Below are 19,510 nucleotides of genomic sequence, written 5' to 3' on the forward strand. Positions count from 1 at the left end.
CGCCTGGCTAGGAAAATGGATTCCCTTCCCCCTTGTGCTTCCCAGGTGATGCAATGCCTCGCCCTGCTTCAGCTCTCGCTGGTCGGGCTGCAGCAGCTGACCAGCACTGATTGTCCGGCATTCCCCAGTGAGATGACCCCAGTACCTCAGTTGAAAATTCAGAAATCACCAGTCTTCTGTGTCGCTCGCACCAGGAGTTGTAGACTGGAGCAGTTCCTATTCGGCCATATTGCCCTATCTAGTTTTTAATCTGAGCATATTTCCTTTGTCACCATAGGCTTCACTGTGATCCAAAATATCCCTTCTCAGATTCCCCAAATACAGTGCTACCAAACTGCTCCATGAAAAGAATCATGTAAGTCAGTGAGATGAATTCATGCATCACAAAGCAGTTTCTCAGAAAGCTTCTTTATTGTTAATATCTGAGGGTATTTCCTTTTTCACTATAATACTCAATGCACTCCCAAATATCCCTTTGTAGATTCCACGAAAGCAGTGTTAGCAAACTGCTGCATAAAAGAAAGGTGTAACTCTGGGAGATTAATTCAGACATCACAGATAACTTTCTCAGAAAGCTTCTTTCTAGTTTTTATCTGAGGATATTTCCTGTGTCACCATAGGCTTCAATGCACTGCAAAATATCACTTCGCAGATTCCCCAAATACACTGCTACCAAACGGATCCATGAGGAGGATCCTGTAACTCAGTGAGCGCAATTAACACATCACAAATCGGTTTCTGAGAAAGCTTCTTTATGATTTTCATATGAGGATATTTCGTTTGTCACCATAAGCTTCAATGCACTCCAAAATATCCCGTTGCAGATTCCAAGAAAATAGTGGTAGCAAAGTGTTCTATGAAAAGCACTGTGTAACTCTGTGAGATCAATTCACATATCACTCAGCAGTTCCTCAGAAAGTTCCTTTCTAATATTTGTCAGAGGATATTTCTTTTGTCACCATAGACCTGAAAGCGATCCCAAGTATCCCTTTGCAGATTCCATGAAAACAGTGTTAGCATACTGCTACATGAAAAGAAAGGTGTAAATCTGTGAGAAGAATTCACACTTTACAAGGCCATTTCTCAGAAAGCTTATTTCTGGTTTTTGTATGAAGATATTTCCATTGTCACCATAGGCTTCAAAGCACACACAAATATCATTTTGCAGATTTCACAAAAACAGTGTTAGTAAAGTTTTCCAAGAAAAGGATCATGTAACTATTTCAGGTAAATTCACACATCACCAAATGTTTCTCAGAAAGCTTCTTTCTAGCTTTATCTGAAGATATTTCCTTTGTCACCTTAGGCTTCAATGTGATACAAAATATCTCTTTCCAGATTCAACAATAACAGGGCTAACAAACTGCTCCATGAACAGAATGGTGTAAGGGTGTGAGATGAATTCACACATCAGAAGGTTTCTTCTCAGAAAGCTTCTTTGTAGTTTTCATCTGAGGAGTTTTACTTTTTCATCATATTCTTCAATGCGCTCTGGAATATTCCTACACACATTCCATGAAAAAAGTTTTAACAAACATCTCAAAGAAAAGAACAGTGTAATTCTGTGACATAAATTCACACATCATGAAGAAGTTTCTCAGAATGATTCTTTCAGCACTTTATCTGAGGATATTTCCTTTGTCACCATAGACTTCAATGCAATCCAAATTATCCCTCTCTAATACCCCAAAAATAGTGTAACCAAACTTCTGCATGAAAAGAATCATATACCTCTGAGAGATGAATTCACAAATCACAAGTCAGTTTCTCAGTAAGCTTCTTTCTATGTTCTGTGTGAGGATATTAACTTTTTCACCTTTTACCTCAATGTGCTCATGAATATCCCTTTGTAGATTCAAGGAAAATAGTGCTATCAAAGTGCTCTACGAAAAGAAAGGTGTAAACCCTTGAGATGAATTCACATATAACAAAGCAGTTGCACAGAAAGCTTCTTTTTGGTTTTTATCTGAGGATATTTCCTTTGTCACTATAGGCTTCAATGTACTTCTAAGTATCCTATTGCAGCTCCTCAAAAACAGTGTTACCAAACTGCTCAATGAAAAGTACGGTGTAGCACGGTAAGATGAATTCACACATCACAAATCTGTTTCTCTGTAAGCTTCTTTCCAGTTTTTATCTGGGGATATTTCATTTTTCACTATAAGCCTCAAGGTGCTCCGGAATATCCCTTTGCAGATTCCATGAAAGCAGTGTTAGCAAACTGATCCATGAAAAGAAAGATGCAAATCTGTGAGATGAAACCACACATCACAAAGCAGTTTCTTGGAAGCTTCTTTCTAGTTTTTATCTGAGTTTTTCCTTTGTCAACATAGACTTCAATGTGATCCAAAATATTCCTTCTCAGATTCCCCAAAAACAGTGCTACCAAACTGCTCCATGAAAATAAATGTGTAACTCTGTGAGATGAATTCAAAAATCACACAGTAGTTTCTCTAAAAGCTTCTTACTAATTTTTGTCTGAGAATAAGTCTTTTTCACCATAAGCTTCAATGCACTGAGAAATACACCATTGCTGATTTCAACAAAACAGTGTTAGCAAACTACCTAATGAGAAGAACAGCTTAACTCTGTGCGATGAATTCACACATCACAAAGAAGTTTCTCAGAGAGCTTCTTTTTAGTGTTTATTTGAGGATATTTCCTTTTTCACTACAGGCCTGAATGCACTCCCAAATATCGCTTTGCAGATTCTGTGGAAACAGTGTTAGCAAACTGCACCATGGAAAGAGTGGTGTAACTCTGTGAGAGAATTCAAATGTCACAAAGAACTTTCTCAGAAAGCTCCTATCTAATTTTTATCTGGGGATATTGCTTTTGTCACCCTCGGTCAATGCTATCCAAAATATCCCTTCTCAAATTAACCAAAAACAATGCTACAACACTGATCTAGGAAAAGAACAGTGAGTCAAATTAACACAACATGAAGCAGTTTCTGAGAAATCTTCCTTCTAGTTTTTATATTATGTTATTTTCTTTGTCACCAAAACGTCCAATGTACTCTGAAATATCCCATTGCAGATTCCAAGAAAAGTGTGCTAGAAAACTGCTCAATGGAAAGAACAGTGAAACTCTGTGAGATGAATTCACATATCACAAAGCACTTTCTCAGAAAATTTCTATCTTTTCATAATCAGAGGATATTTCCTTTCTCACCACAGACCTCAATGCACTCCAAAATATGCCTTTACATATTCCCCAAAAACAGTGCTAACAAACTGCTCCACAAAAGGAGCAGTTTCTGAGAAAGTTTCTTTCTAGTTTTTCTCTTAGGATATTTCCTTTATTACCATATGCTTCAATGCACTCCAAAATACCCTACTGCATACACCATGAAAACAGTGCTAGCAAAATGCTCAATGAAAAGAACGTTGTAACTCCTTGAGAAAAATTCACATCACAAAGCATTTTCTCAGAAAGTTTTCCAGTTTTTGTTTGAGGATATTTCCTTTCCCACCATAGACTTCAGTGTGCTCCAAGATATCCCTTTGGAGATTCCACAAAAACAGTGTTAGCACACTGCTCAATGAAAAGAATGGAGTAACTCTGTGAGATAAAATCACATCACATAGCAGTTTCTCAGAAAATTTCTGTCTAGTTTTTATCTGAGGCTATTTCCTTTTCACCATAGGCCTGAATGCACTCCCAAAAAACTCTTTGCAGATTCCATGACAACTATGTTAGCAAACTGCTCCATGAAAAGCAAGGTGTAATTCTGTGAGATGAAATCACACATCACAAAAAACTGTCTCAGAAAGTTTCCTTGTAGTTTTTATCTGAGGATATTCCCTTTGTCACCATAGGCCTCAATGTGATCCAAAATATCCCTTCTCAGATTCCCCATAAACAATGCCACCAAACTGATACATGAGAACAATCGTGTAACTCTGTGAGATGAATTCACAAATCACATAGCAATTTTTCAGAAAGCTTCTGTCTAGTTTTTATTGGAGGATATTTTCTTTGCCACCATAGGTTTCAATGCCATCCAAATTATATGTTCGCAGATTTCCAAAAAACAGTGGTGCCAAACTGATCCATGAAAAGAATCGTGTAACTCTGTGAGATGAGTCAACCCTTCAGACAGCAACTTTCTAGTTTTTATGTGAGCATATTTCCTTTGTCACAATAAGCTTCAATGCACTCCAAAATAGACCAATGCAGATGACAAGAAAACAGTGTTAACAGACTAATCAATGAAAGGAACAGTGGAAATCTTTAGATAAATTTACACATCACCATGCAGTTTCTTAGAGAGCTTCTTTCTACCTTTTATATGAGGATATTCTGTTTTTCACTATAGATCTGACTGCAGTCCTAAATGTCCCTGTGCAAAGTCCACGAAAACAGTGTTAGCAAACTGCTTACTGAAAAGAATGGCATAACTCTAAGAGATGAATTCACACATCACAAATCGGAATCTCAGAAAGCATCTTTCTACTTTTTATATGAGGATCTTTCCTTTGTCAACATAGGTATCAAAGTGCTCCCAAACATATCTTTGCAGATTCCATGAAAACAGTGTACACAAACTTCTCCATGAAAGGAAAGAAGTACCTCTGTGCAATGAATTTACACATCTCAAGAACTTTCTCAGAAAGTTTCTATCTTGTTTTTATCTGAGAATATTTCCTTTGTCACCATAGACTTTGATGTGATACAAAATATCCTCTCTCAGATTCGCCAAAAACAGTGCTACCATACTGCTCCTTGAAAAGAATCATGTAACTCTGGGAGTTGAATTAACACATCACAAAGCAGTTTCTCAGAAAGCTTCCTTCTAGTGTTTGTCTGAGGATATTTCCTTTGGCACCATAGGCTTCAATGCACTCCAAAATATTACAATGAAGATCCCAAGAACACCGTTTTAGCTAACTGCCCAATGAAAAGAACAGTGTAACACTGTGAGATGAATTCACTTGTCACAAATTATTTTATCTGAAAGCTTCTTTCTAGTTTTTATATGAGGATATTGAGTTTTTCACCATAGGCCTCATGAACTCCGATATATCCCCTTGCAGATTCCACGAAAACAGTGTTACCAAACTACTCAATGAAAAGAATGGTGTAACATTTTGAGATGAATTCACAGATCACAATGCAGTTTCTCATAAACCTTCTTTCTAGTTTTTTTTCTGAAAATACTTTCTTTTTCACCATAGGCCACAATATGCTCCCAAATATCCCTTTGCAGATTCCACGAACAATGGGTTAGCAAACTGCTCCTTGAAAAGAAAGGTGTAACTCTGTGAGTTGAAATCACACATCACAAAGAACTTTCTCAGAAAACTTCGTTCTAGTTTTTATCTCAGGATTACTCCTTTGTCACCATAAGCTTCAAGGCAGTCCAAAATATCCCTTCTTAGATTGCCCCAAAACAGTGCTACCCAACTGCTCCATGACAAGTTTCTTGTAACTCTGTGACATGAATTCACAAATTACAAAGCAGTTTCTCAGAAAGCTTCTTTGTAGTTTTTGTCTGAGGTTGCTTCTTTTTTCACCATAAACTTCCATGCACTGTGACATATCCCATTGCAGATTCCCTGAAAACAGGGTTTAGAAACTGTTTAATGAAGAGAAATGTGCAGCTCTATGAGATGAATTCACATATCACAAAGCAGTTTCATAGAAAGCCTCTTTCTAATTTTTATACGAGGGTATTTCCTTTGTCATCATAAACTTCAATGCACTCTGAAATATACAATTTCATACTCCAAGAAAACAGTATTAGCACACTGCTCAATGGAAAGAACAGTGTATCTCTGTGAGATAAATTCATACATTGCATTTCAGTTTCTCAGAAAGCTTCCTCCTAGTTTTTATCTGAGGATATTTCCTTTTTCACCATAGGCTTCAATCCGTTCCCAAGTATCCCTTGTAGATTCCACGAAAACTGATATTCAACTGCTCCATGAAAAGAAAGGTGTAACGCTGTGAGGTGAAATAAAGCAACACAATGCAATTTCTAAGAACGATTTTTCTACTTTTTGGCTTAGGATATTTCCTTTGTCAGCCTAAAGTTTAATGCTTTCCAAAACATCCCAATGCAGATTCCAAGAAAGAGTATTAGCAAACTGTTCAATGAAAAGGAAAGTGTAATTCTATGAGATGAATTCAGAAATCACAAAGCAATATCATGGAAAGTTTCTTTTTTGCTTTTTATCGGAGGATATTTCCTTTGTCACCATTTACATAAATGAGTTCCCAAATATCCGATTGCAGATGCCACAAAAACAGTGTTATCAAACTGCTCTATGAAAAGAATTGTGTAACTTGCTGAGATGATTTCACACACCACAAAGGACTTTCTCAGAAAGTTTCTTTCTAATTTTTATATGAGCATATTTTCTTTGTGACCCTAAGCTTCAATGCATTCCAGAATATCCCTTTGCAGGTTCCAAGAAAATAGTTTTAGGAAACTTCTCAATGAAAAGGACAGTGTAACACTGTGAGGTGAATTCATACATCAAAAAGTAGTTTCCTAGAAACCTTCTTTCTAGTTTTTATGTGATGATATGTCATTTTCTACCATGGGCCTCTAGGTGCTCCATATATCACTTTGCAGATTCCACAAAACCAATGTTAGCATCAGCGCAATGAAAAGAAAGCTGTAACTCGGTGAGGGGAATTCACACATCAAAAAGAAGTTTTGCATAATGCTTCTTTCTAGTTTTTTTCTGAATATATTTCCTTTGTCACCATAGGATTCAAAGTGATCCAAAATATCCCTTCTCAGATTCCCCAAAAACAGTGCAACCAATCTGCTCCATGAAAAGAATTGTGTAACTCTTTGAGATGAATTCACAAATCACAAAGCAGTTTCTCAGAAAGTTTCTTTCTAGTTTATCTCATGACATTTCCTTTGTCACCTTAATCTTCAACGTACGCCAAAATATCCCATTGCAGATTCCAACAAAACATGTTTGGCAAACTGCTCAATGAACAGAACAGTGTAACTCTGTGAGGTGAATTCACCCAACAGGAAGCAGTTTCTCAGAAAGGTTTTTTCTAGTTTTTATCTAAGGATATTTGCTTTTACACCGTAGACCTCAAAGCACTCCAAAATATGCCTTTGTGGATTCCACAAAAAGAGTGCTATCAAACAGCAGAATGAAAACAATGGTGTAAGCCTGTGACATGAATTTGTACATCACAAAGCAGTTTCTCATAAAGTTTTTTTGTAATTATTATCTGAGGATATTTCCTTTGTCACCATAGTCTTCATTGAAATCCAAAATATCCCTTCTCAGATTTCCCAAAAACAGTGCTACCAAACTGCACCATGAAAAGAATTGTGTAATTCTGCAACATGAACTCAAACATCACAAGGAAGGTTCTCAGAAAGCTTCTGTCTAGTTTTAGTCTGAGTATATTTCCTATGTCACCATATGCTTCCATGCAATCCAAAATATCCCTTCTCAGATTACCAAAAAACAGTGCTACCAAACTGCTCCATGGAAAGTATCATGTAACTCTGTGAAACGAATTCATATATCACAAAACATTTTCTCAGATAGTCTCTGTCTAGTTTTTATCTCTGGATATTTATTTTGTCAACATAAGCTTCAATGCACTCCAAAATATCACATTGCAGTTTCCAAGAAAACAGTGTTGGCAACCTGCTCACTTAAGACATGAGTGTAACTCAGTGAGATTAATTCACACATCACAAAGCAGTTTCTCAGAAAGCTTAGTTCTAGTTTTTGTCTGAGGATATTTCCTTCATCACCATAGGCTTCAATGCACTCCAAAATATTCTACTGCAGATTCCAAAAATACAGTGTTTTCAAACTGCTCAATGAAAATAACAGGTAATTCGGTGAGATAAATTCAAAAATCACAAACGAGTTTCTCAGAAAATTTCTTTCTACTTTTTATCACAGTGTATGTCCTTTGTCACCATATGCTTCAATGCACTCCGAAATATCCAATTGCAGATTCCAGGAAAAGAATGTTAGAAAACTGCTCAAAGAAAACAACATGGTAACTCTCTGAGATAAATTCACAAATCACAAAGCAATTTCTCAGAATGATTCTTTCTAGTTTTTATGTGAAGATATTTCCTTTTTCACCATGGTACACAATGCGCTCCATATATCCCTTTACAGATTCCATGAAAGCAGTGTTGGCAATCTTCTCCATGAAAAGAAATGTGCTATACTGTAAGGTGAATTCACACATCATGAAGAAGTTTCTGAGAAACAGTCTTTCTAGTTTTGATCTGAGTATATTTCCATTGTTACCATAGACTTTGAAGTGATCAAGAATATCCCTTTTCAGATTACTCAAAAAGAGTGTTACCAAACTGATACAAGAAAAGAATCCTGTAACACTGTGAGATGAATTAATCCACCAAAACGTGGTTTCTCAGAAAGAATTTTCTAGTTTTTATATGAGGATATTTCCTTTGTCATCATAACTCCAATGCGTTCCAAAATATGTCTTTGCAGATTCCAAGAAACCTGTGATAGCAAACTCCTCAAGGAAAAGAACAGTATAACTCTGTGAGGGGAATTCACACATAGTGAAACAATTTTTCAGAATGCTTCGTTCTAGTTTTTGTCTCAGGATATTTCCTTTTTCAGCACAGGCTTCACTGCACTCATGAATATCTCTTTGCAGATTCCACGAAAATAGTGTTAGGAAACTGTTCCATGAAAAGAAAGGTGTACATATGTGAGATGAATTCACACATCACAAAGCAGTTTCTCAGAATGTTTCTTTTTGGTTTTTGTCTGAGGATATTTCCTTTGTCACCATATTCTTCAGTGCACTCCCAAATATCTTATTGCAGATTCCATGAAAACAGTTTCAGCAAACTGCTCCAAGAAAAGAATCATGCTACTCTGAGAGATGAATACACACATCACAAAGCAGTTTCTCAGAAAGCTTCTTTCTAGTTTTTATCTGAGGATGCTTCCTTTTTCAAAATAGGCTTCAATGCGATCTAAATTATCTCTTCTCAGATTCACCAAAAACAGTTTTAATAAATTGCTCCATGAAAGGAATTGTGTAACTCTGTGAGATGAATTCACACATCTCAAAGTAGTTTCTCAGAAAGTTTCTTTCCAGTATTTATTTGAGGATATTTACTTTTTCACTGTAGGCCTCAATGCGCTTTCAAATATACCTTTGCAGATTAGACAAAAAGAGTGTTAGCACACTGCTCCATGAAAAAAAGAGATGTAAATCTGTGACATGAATTCACACATTACAAAGCAATTTCTCAGAAATCTTCTATCTAGTTTTTATCAGAGGATATTTCCTTTTTTACCATATTCCTCACTGTTCTCTCGATCATCCCATTGCATGTTCCATGAAAAAAGTGGTAGCAAATCTCTCAATGAAAAGAAAGGTGTAAAACTGTGAGCTGAAATCATGCATCACAAAGTAGTTACACATAAGGTTCTTTTTGGTTTTTATCTGGGGATATTTCCTCTGTCACCATAAGTTTCAATGCAATCCAAAATGTCCTATTTCAGATTCCATGAAAACAGTGTTAGCAAAATGCTCAATTAAAAGAACACTGTAACTCTGTGAGATGATTTAACACATCACAAAGCAGTTTCTCAGAAAGCTTCTTTCCAGTTTTTATCTGGGATATATCCTTTTTTGCTTTAGTCCTCAATGTTCTTCCAAACATCCCCTTGCAATTTCACGAAAACAATGTTAGCAAACTGCTCAATGAAAAGAACAGTGTAACTCTGTACGGTGTATTGGCATATCACAAAGCAATTTCTCAGAAAGCTTCTTTCTGGTTTTTATCTGAGGATATTTCCTTTCTCATCATAGGCCTCAAAGCACTCATGAATATCCCTTTGAAGATTCCATGAAAATAGTGTTAGCAATCTGCTCCATGAAAAGAAATGTGTAAATTTTTGAGATGAATTCACCCATCACAAAGCAGTTTCTCAGAAAGTTTCTTTTTGTTTTTTGGTCTGAGGATATTTCCTTGGTCACCATAGGCTTCAATGCACTCCCAAATATCCTATTGCTACTATACTCCTCCTTGAAAACAACAGTGTAACTCGGTGAAATGAATTCACATATCACAAAGCTGTTTCTTAGAAAGCTTCTCACTAGTTTCTACCTCAGGATATTTCCTTTTTCACCATATTACTCAATGTGCTCCCTAATATACCATTGCAGATTCCACAAAAAAAAGTGTTATCAAACTACTTGATGAAAAGAAAAGTGTACCTCTTTGAGATGAATTCACACATCACAAAGTATATTCTCAGAAAGCTTCTTTCTAGTTTTTATCTGAGGATATTTCCTTTGTCACCATAGGCTTCATTGCTATCCACAATATCCCTTCTCAGATTCCCCAAAGGCAGTGCTTCCTAACTGTTCCATTAAAAGTTCCATGTAACTCTGAGAGATGAATTCACAAATCACAAAGCAGTTTCTCTGAAAACTTCTTTCTTGCTTTTGTTGATGGATATTTCCTTTTTCACCATAGGCTTCAATGCGCTCACTAATACCCTTTTCAGTTTCCACAAAAATAGTGATAGCAAACTGCTCCATGAAAAGAAAAGTATAATATGTGTGATGAATTCACACATCACAAGGCAGTTTCTCAGAAAGCTTCTTTTTGTTTTTTATCTGAGGATATTTCCATTGTCACCATAGGCTTCAATGCACTTCCAAATATCCTATTGCAGATTTCCATACAACAGTGCTACCATACTGCTGCCTGAAAAAAATGGTGTAGCTCTCTGAAATGTATTTAGATATCACAAAAGTGTTTCTAATTAAAATTCTTACTAGTTTTGATGTGAGTATATTTCCTTTTTCACCTTATTGTTCCATGTGCTCATGAATATCCCAATGCAGATTCCCAGAAAAAAGTGTTAGCAAACTTCTCATTGAAAATAATGGGGTAACATTGTGCAATGAATTTACACATCAAAAAGTAATTTCCCAGAATAATTGTCTTTAGTTCTTATCTGAGGATATTTACTTTGTCACCAGAGGCTTCAATGTGCTCCAAAATACCCTATTGCAGATTCCATGAAAACAGTATTATCGAACTGCCCAATGAACATAACGGTGTAAGCCTGCGAGATGAATTCACACTTCACAAAGCAGTTTCTCAGAAAGATGCTTTCTAATTTTTATCTGAGGCTATTTCCTATTTCATCATAGGCCTCAATGCGCTCCCTAATATCCCTTTGCAAATGCCTCTAAAACAATGTTAGCAAACTGCTAAATGAAAAGAAAAGGGTAACTATTTGAGAAGAATTCACACATCACAAAGAACTTTCTCAGAAAGTTTCTTTCCTAGTTTTTATCTGAGGAAATTTCCTTTGTCACCATAGACTTCAATGCACAAAAAAATATCCTACTGCGGATTCCAAACAAACTGTGTTAAAAAATTGCTGCAAGAAAATAATCGTGTAACTCTGTGAGATGAATTCACACATCACAATGCAGTTTCTCAGAAATCTTATTTCTCATTTTAATCTGAAGATATTTCCTATCTCACCATTGGCTTCAACGTGCTCCCAAATATCCTACTGCAGATTCCACGAAACCAGTGTTATCAATATGCTCAATGAAAAGAATGGTGTAAATCTGTGAGAAGAATTCACACATCACAAAGCAGTTTCTCAGGAAGCTTCTTTCTAGTTTTTAATCTTAGGGTATTTCTTTTTTCACTGTAGTCCTCAATGCACTCCCAACTATCCCTTCGCAGATTCCATGAAAAGAGTGTAAGCAAACTGCTCTATGGAAAGAATGGTGTAAAACTGTGAGATGATTTCAAACACCACATGTAACTTTCTCATAAACCTTCTTTCTAGTTTTTATCGGAGGATATTTCCTTATCTCCATAAGCTTCAATGCGAAACAATGTATCCCTCCTCAGATTCCCCAAAACAGTGCTATCAAACTGATCCATGAAAAGAGTCATGTAACTCTGTGAGATTAATTAACAAATCACAAAGCAGCTTCTCAGAAAGTTTCTTTCTGGTTATAATATGAGGGTATTTAGTTTGTCACTAAGAGCTTCAAAATGCTCCAAAATGTCCTTTGCAGATACCCCAAAAATAGAGTTAGGAAACTGCTCCATGAAAAGAAAGGTATAACTCTGAGAGATGAATTCACCCATCACAAAGCAGTTTCTCAGAAAGCTTCTTTCTAGTTTAAATCTGATGATATTTCATTTTTCACCGTAGCCTTCAGTGTGCTCCCAAATATATCCTCTTAGATACCATAAAAACAGCGACGCCAAGCTGCTCAATCAACAAAAAGGTTAAACTCTATGAGATAAATAAACACATCAAAAACTTTTTCTCAAAATACTTCTCCTCAGTTTTTATCTAAAGTTATTTCCTTTTTCACCGTAGGCCTCTAGGAGCTCCGGAATATCCCTTTGCAGATTCCATAAAAGTAGTACTACCAAACTGCTCCATGTAAAGAATCATGAAACTCTGTGAGATGAATTTACAAATCACAAAATCACAAAGCAGTTTTTCAGAACGCTTCTTTCTAGTTTTTGTCTGAGGATATTTTCTTTGTCACCCAAAAGTTGAATGTGCTCCACAATATCCCATTGCAGATTCAAAGAAAACCGTGTTATCAAACTGCTAAATAAAAGGAAAGGTGTACGTCTGTGAGATGAATTCACCCATCACAAAGCAGTTTCTCAGAAAGCTTCTCTGTAGTTCAAATCTGAGGATATTTCCTTTTTCACCCTAGGCTCCAATATGCTCACAAAAAAGTGATGCCAAACTGCTCAATTAAACACAAAATTAAACTCCTTGAGATGAATACAGACATCACAAAGCCGTTTCTGGGAAAGTTTCTCTCCAGTTTTTATTTGAAGTTATGTCCTTTTACACCGTAGGCCACCAGGATCTCCTAAATATTCCATTACAGATGCCATAAAACCGGTGGCAGCAAACTGTTCCATGCAAATAAACCTGTAACTCTGTGAGATGAATTAACACATCACAAAGTGGTTTCTCAGAAAGCTTCTTTCTAGGTTTTGTCTGAGAATATTTCCTTTTTCACCATAGGCTTCAATGTGCTCCCGATTAATTATCTCCTCTCAGATACCAAAAAAGCTGTGATGCCGAACTGCTCAATCAATAAAAAGGTTAAACTGTATGATACAAATACACATATCAGAAAACTGTTCGTTGAAAAGCTTCTCTACAGTTTTTGTCTGAGGTTATTTCATTTTTCACCATAGGCCTCTATGACCTGTGGAATATCCCTTTGATGATTCCATACGGTGCTACCAAACTGCTCCCTGAAAAGAATCGTGTAACTCTGTGAGATGAATTCACAAATCACAAAGCAGTTTGTCAGAAAGTTTCTTTCTAGTTTTTGTCTGAGGATATTTTCTTTGTCACCCTAAACATTAATGCACTTCAATATATCCCATTGCAGACTCCAAGAAAACTGTGCTAGCAAACTGATCAGTGAAAAGAACAGTGTAACTCTGTGAGATGAAATCACACATCACAAAGCAATTTGTCAGAAAGCTTCTGTTTTGTTTTTGTCTGAGGATATTTCCTTTGTCACCAGAGGCTTCAGTGCACTCCAAACTATCCAACGAAAATTCCACAAAAACACTGTCAGCAAACTGCTAAATGAAAAGAACAGTGTAACTCTGTGAGTTGAATTCACATATCACAAAACTGTTTCTCAGAAAGATTCTTTCTAGTTTTTATCTGGGAATATTTCCTTTCTCACCATAGACCTCAATGCACTCCCAGATATCCCTTTGCAGATTCCACGAAAACAGTGTTAGCATATTGCTCAATGGAAATAAAAGTGTATCTCTGTGAGATGAATTCAGACATCACAAGGAACTCTCTCAGAAAGCATCTTTCTAGTTTTTATATGAGGATATTGTCTTTTTCACCGTAGACTTCGATATGATCCAAAATGTCTCTTCTCAGATTCCCCAACAACAGTGCTACCAAACTGATCCATGAAAAGAATCGTGTAACTCTGTGACGTGAAATAACACATCACAAAGCAGTTTTCAAGAAAGCTTCTTTCTCGTTTTTATATGAGGATATTTCACATCAGCTTCAATGTGCTACATAATATCCCATTGCAGATTCCAAGAAAACAGTGTTAGAAAACTGCACAACGAAAATAACAGTGTAACTCTGTGAGATGCATTTGCAAATCACAAAGCAGTTTCTCAGAAAGCTTCTTTCTAGTTTTCATATGAGGACGTTTCCATTGTTACCGTAAGCTTCAAAGCACTCTGAACTATCCCACTGAATATTCCAAGAAAACAGTGTTAAAAACTGCTCAATGAAAAGAAGAGTGTAAATCTGTCAGATGAATTCACACATTACATAGCAGTTTATCAGAAAGCTTTCTTCTAGATTTTATCTGAGTATAGTTCCTTTTTCACCATAATCCTCAATGCACTTCTAAATATCCCTTCGCAGTTCCAATGAAAGCAGTGTTAAGAAACTGATCCATGAAAAGAAAGGTGTACCTGAGATGAATACACCTCATGTATCTGAGATGAATTCAGGCATCACAAAGGAGTTTCTCAGAAAGCTTCCTTTTAGTTTTTATTTGAGCATAATTCCCTTTTCAATATAGGAATCATTGTGCTCCAAAATATCCCATTCCAGACTTTGTGAGATAAATTCACACACCCTAAAGAACTTTCTCAGAAAGCATATTTCTAGTTTTTATCTAAGGATGTTTCCTTTGTCACCAATGATTTCAAAGTGATCCAAAATATGCTTCCTCACATTCCCCAAAAACAGTGCTATCAAACTGATACATGAAAAAAATCGTATAACTCTGTGAGATGAATTAACACACCACAAAGCAGTTTCTCAGAATTTTGTTTCTAGTTTTTAATAGAGGATATTTCCCTTGTCTCCATAAGCTTCAAATCCAAAATTTCCCTTATCAGATTCCTCCAAAACAGTGCAACCAAACTGATCCATGAAAAGCATAGTGTAAATCTGTGAGACGAAGTCACAAATCACAAAGTAGTTTCTCAGAAAGTTCTTTCTGTTTTTTTTCTAAGGATATTTCCTTTATCACCATAAGCTTCAAAGCACTCTGAAATACCACATTGCAGATTCCAAAGAAACTGTGTTAGCAAACTACTCAATGAAATGAACAGTGTAACTCTGTGAGATGAAATCACACATCACAAAGCAGTTTCTGATAAATTTTCTTTCTACTTTTTGTCTGATGATATTACTTTTTCACCATAAGCTTCAATGTGCTTCAAAGTATTCCACTGTAGATTCAAAGAAATCAATGTCAGCAAACTGCTCAATGAAAAGAACAGTGTATCTCTGAGAGATGAATTGACACATCACAAAGCAGTTTCTCAGAAGGCTTCCTTCTAGTTTTTATCTGAGGATATTTCTCTTTTCACTATAGGCCTCAACGCACTCTCAAATATACCTATGCAGAATTCACGAAAACAGTACTAGCAAACTGCTCAATGAGAAGAAAGTTGCAAACCTGTGAGATGAAAAATCATATCACAAAGAACTTTCTCAGAAAGCTTCTTTCTAGTTTTTATCTGAGGTTATTTCCTTTGTCACCATTAGCATCAATGTGATTCAAAGATCCCTTCTCAAATTCCAAAAAAAAAACAGTGCTACCAAACTGATCCATGAAAAGAACAGTGTAATTCTGTAAGATGAATGTACAAATCACAAAGCGGTTTCTCAGAATTCTTCTTTCTGGTTTTTATATGAGGATGTTTCCATTGTCACCATAAGCTTCAATGCACTCCGCACTATCCCATTTAATATTCCAAGAAAACAGTGTTAGCAAACAGATCAATGAAAAGAATGGTGTAACTCCATGAGATGAATTCCCACATCATAAAGCACTTTCTTAGAAAGCTTCTTTCTAGTTTTTAATCTGAGGATGTTTCCTTTTTCACCTTAGGCCTCAATGCGCTCCCAAAGATCCCTTTGCAGATTCCACGAAAGCTGTCAGCAAAGTTCTCCATGAAAAGACACGTGAAACACTCTGAGATAAATTCACACATCACAAAGAAGTTTTTCACAAAGCTTCCTTCTATTTTTTAACTGAGGATATTTGCTTTATCACTCTAGTCCTCGTTGCACTCCCAAATGTCCCTTTGTTGATTCCACGAAAACAATGTTAGCAAACTACTGCATGAAAAGAAAGGTGCACCTCTGTGAGATGAATTCACACATCACACATAACTTCCTCTGAAAGCTTATTTCTAGTTTTTGTCTAAGGCTGTTCCTTTGTCACCATCTGCTACAATGCAATCGAAAATATCCTTCCTCAGATTTCCCGAAAACAGTGCTACCAAACTGATCCATGAAAGCAATCATGTAACACTGAGATGAATTTACAAATAACAAAGCGATCTCTCAGAAAGCTTCTTTCTAGTTTTCATATGAGGATATTTCCTGTGTCACCATAAGCTTCAATGCACTCCAAAATATCCCATTACAGACTCCAAGAAAACAGTATTAGCAAACTACTCAACAAAAAGAACAGTGTAACTCTGTGAGGTTAATTCACACATCAGAAAGCAGTCTCTCCAAAAGCTTCTTTCTACTTTTATATAAGGATATTTCTTTTGTTTCCAGAAGGTTCAATGCACTCCAAAATATCAGAATGCTGATTCCAGGAAAACAGTGTAAGCAAACTGCTCAAGGCAAAGCACAGTGTAAGTATGTAAGATGAATTACCACATCACAAATCTGTTTTTCAGAAAGTTTGTTTCTGGTTTTTGTCTGAGGATACTTCTCTTTTCATCATTTTCCTCAATGTGTTCTGGAATAACCCATTGCAGATTCCAGAAAAAAATTTTAGGAAACCTCTCAATGAAAATGTCAGTGTAACTCTGTGAAATGAATTCACATATCAAAAAGAAGTTTCTCAGAAATCTTCTTTCTAGTTTCTATCAGAGGATATTTACTTTGTCACCATAAGCTTCAATTCAATCCAAAATATCCCTTCTCAGATTCCTCAAAAAGAGTGCCATCAAACTGCTACATGAAAAATATCATGTAACTCTGTGAGATGAACACACAAATCACAAAGCAGTATCTCTGAAAGCTTCTTTCTAGTTTTTTTCTGAGGATACTTCCTTTTTCACCGTTTGTCTCAATGTGCTCGGGAATATCCCTTTGAAGATTCCAGGAAAGTAGTGTTAACAAACTGCTCCATGAAAAGAAAGGTGTAAGTCTGTGAGGTGAATTCATACATCACATTGCAGTTTCTCAGAAAACTTCTTTCTGATTTTTTCTCTGAGGATATTTCCATTGTTACCATAGGCTTCAATTTGACCCAAAATATCCCTTCTCAGATTCCCAAAAAACAGTACTACAAAATTGTTCCATGAAGAATGGTGTAACGCAGTGAGATGAATTCACATATCACAAAGATGTTTCTCACATAATTTATTTCTAGTTTTAATCTGAGGATAATTCCTTTTTCACCATTTCCTCAATGCACTTCTGAATAACCCTTTGCAGATTAAATGAAAAGAGTGGTAGCAAACTTCTCAATGACAATAAAAGTGTAACTCCATGAGATGAATTCACACATCACAAAGAACTTTCGCAGAAAGTTTCATTTTGGTTTTGATCTGAGGATATTTCCTTTGTCACCACAGGCTTCAATGCACTCCCAAATATCCTATTGCAGATCCACAAAAACATTGTTAGCAAATGGCTCCAAGAAAAAGATTGTGTAACTCTGTTAAATGAATTCACACATCAGAAAAAGTATCACCTGAAGCTTCTTTCTAGTGTTTTCTGGGGATATTTTCTTTGTCACCCTTGGCCTCAATGTGATCCAAAATATCCCCACTCAGATTCCCCAAAAACAGTGCTACCAAAGTTCTCCATGAAAAGAACGGTGTAACTCTCTGAGATGAATTTACACATCACAAAGAAGATTCTCAGAATGCAACTTTATAGATTGTATCTGAGGATATTTCCATTGTCACTGCAGACTTCAATGCGATTCAAATATCCCTTCTCAGATTCCCCAAAAACACTGCAACCAAACTGACCTTAGAAAAGTATTGTGTACCTCTGTGAGATGAAGTAACACATTATATAGGAGTTTCTCAGTAAGCTTCTTTTTGATTTTTATCTGAGAATATTTCCTTTGTGACCATAGGCTTTCAATGCACTCCAAAATATCCCTTTGCAGATTCCAGGAAAGCAGTGTTAGAAAACTGCTCCATGAAAAGAAAGGTATAGCTCTTTGAGATGAATTCACACATCACAAAGGACTTTTTACAATGCTTCTTTCTAGTTTTTATCTGAGGATACTCCCTTTGTCACCATAGGCTTCGATCTGATCCAAAATATCCCTTCTCAGTTTCCCCAAAAATGGTGCTAGCAAACTGTTCCATTAGAAGATTCGTTAACTCTGTGAGATGAATTCACCAATCACATAGCAGTTTCTCAGAAAGTTTCTTTCTAGTTTTGTCTGAGAATGGTTCCTTTGTCACCATAAACTTCAATGTGCTCCAGAATATCCCTTTGCAGACTCCAAGAAAACAGTGTTAACAAACTTTACAATGAAAAGAACATTTTAACTCTATTGGATGAATTCACACATTACAAAGCAGTTTCTCAGTAAGGTTCTTTCTAGTTATTATCTGAGTATATTTGCTTTTCCACAATAGGCCTAACTGCACTACTAAATATCCATTTGCCCATTCCACGAAAACAGTGTTAGCAAACTATTCCATTCAGAAAAATGTGTAACTCCGTGAGATGAGTTCACACATCACAAAGAACTTTCTCAGAAAGCTTTTCTAGTTTCTCTATGAAGATATTTCCTTTGCCACCATAGGATTTAATGTGATTCAAAATACCCTTCTCAGATTCCACAGAAAGAGTGCTACCAAACTGCCCCATGAAAAGAATTGTGTAGATCTGTGACATGAACTAACATATCACAAAATGATTTCTAAGAAAGCTTCATTCTAGTTTTTATGAAGATATCTCCTTTGTCACCATAAGCTTCAGTTTTCTCAGAAATATCCCATTGCAGATTCCAAAAAAGAGTGTTAGCAAACTGCTCAATGAAAAGAAGAGTGTAACTCTGTGGTATGAATTCACACATCACAAAGCAGTTTCCCAGAAACCTACTTTCGAGTATCTGAGGATATTTCCTTTTCCACGAGAGGCCTCAATGCATTCCCAAATATCCCTTTGCAGATTCCATGAAAACGGTGTTATCACACGGATCCATGAAAAGAATTGTGTAACTCTGTGACATAAATTAACACATCACAAAGAAGTTTCAAAGAAAGGTTCTTTCTAGTTTTTATGTGAAGATATTTCCTTTTCCATCATTGGCTTCAATGGGCTCCCAAATATCCCATCTCAGGCATCACAAAAAGCTTGATGTCAAAGTGCTTCCTCAATGGAAATGCTACCTCTATGAGATGAATACAAACATCACAAAGGAGTTTCTCCGAAAGCTTCTCTCCTGTTGTTACCTGAAGAAATTTCATTTTTCATCTGAGGCC

The sequence above is a fragment of the Colobus angolensis genome, unplaced genomic scaffold (assembly GCF_000951035.1).
Source record: "Colobus angolensis palliatus isolate OR3802 unplaced genomic scaffold, Cang.pa_1.0 Scaffold346, whole genome shotgun sequence".
In the NCBI taxonomy this organism is placed as follows: domain Eukaryota; kingdom Metazoa; phylum Chordata; class Mammalia; order Primates; family Cercopithecidae; genus Colobus; species Colobus angolensis.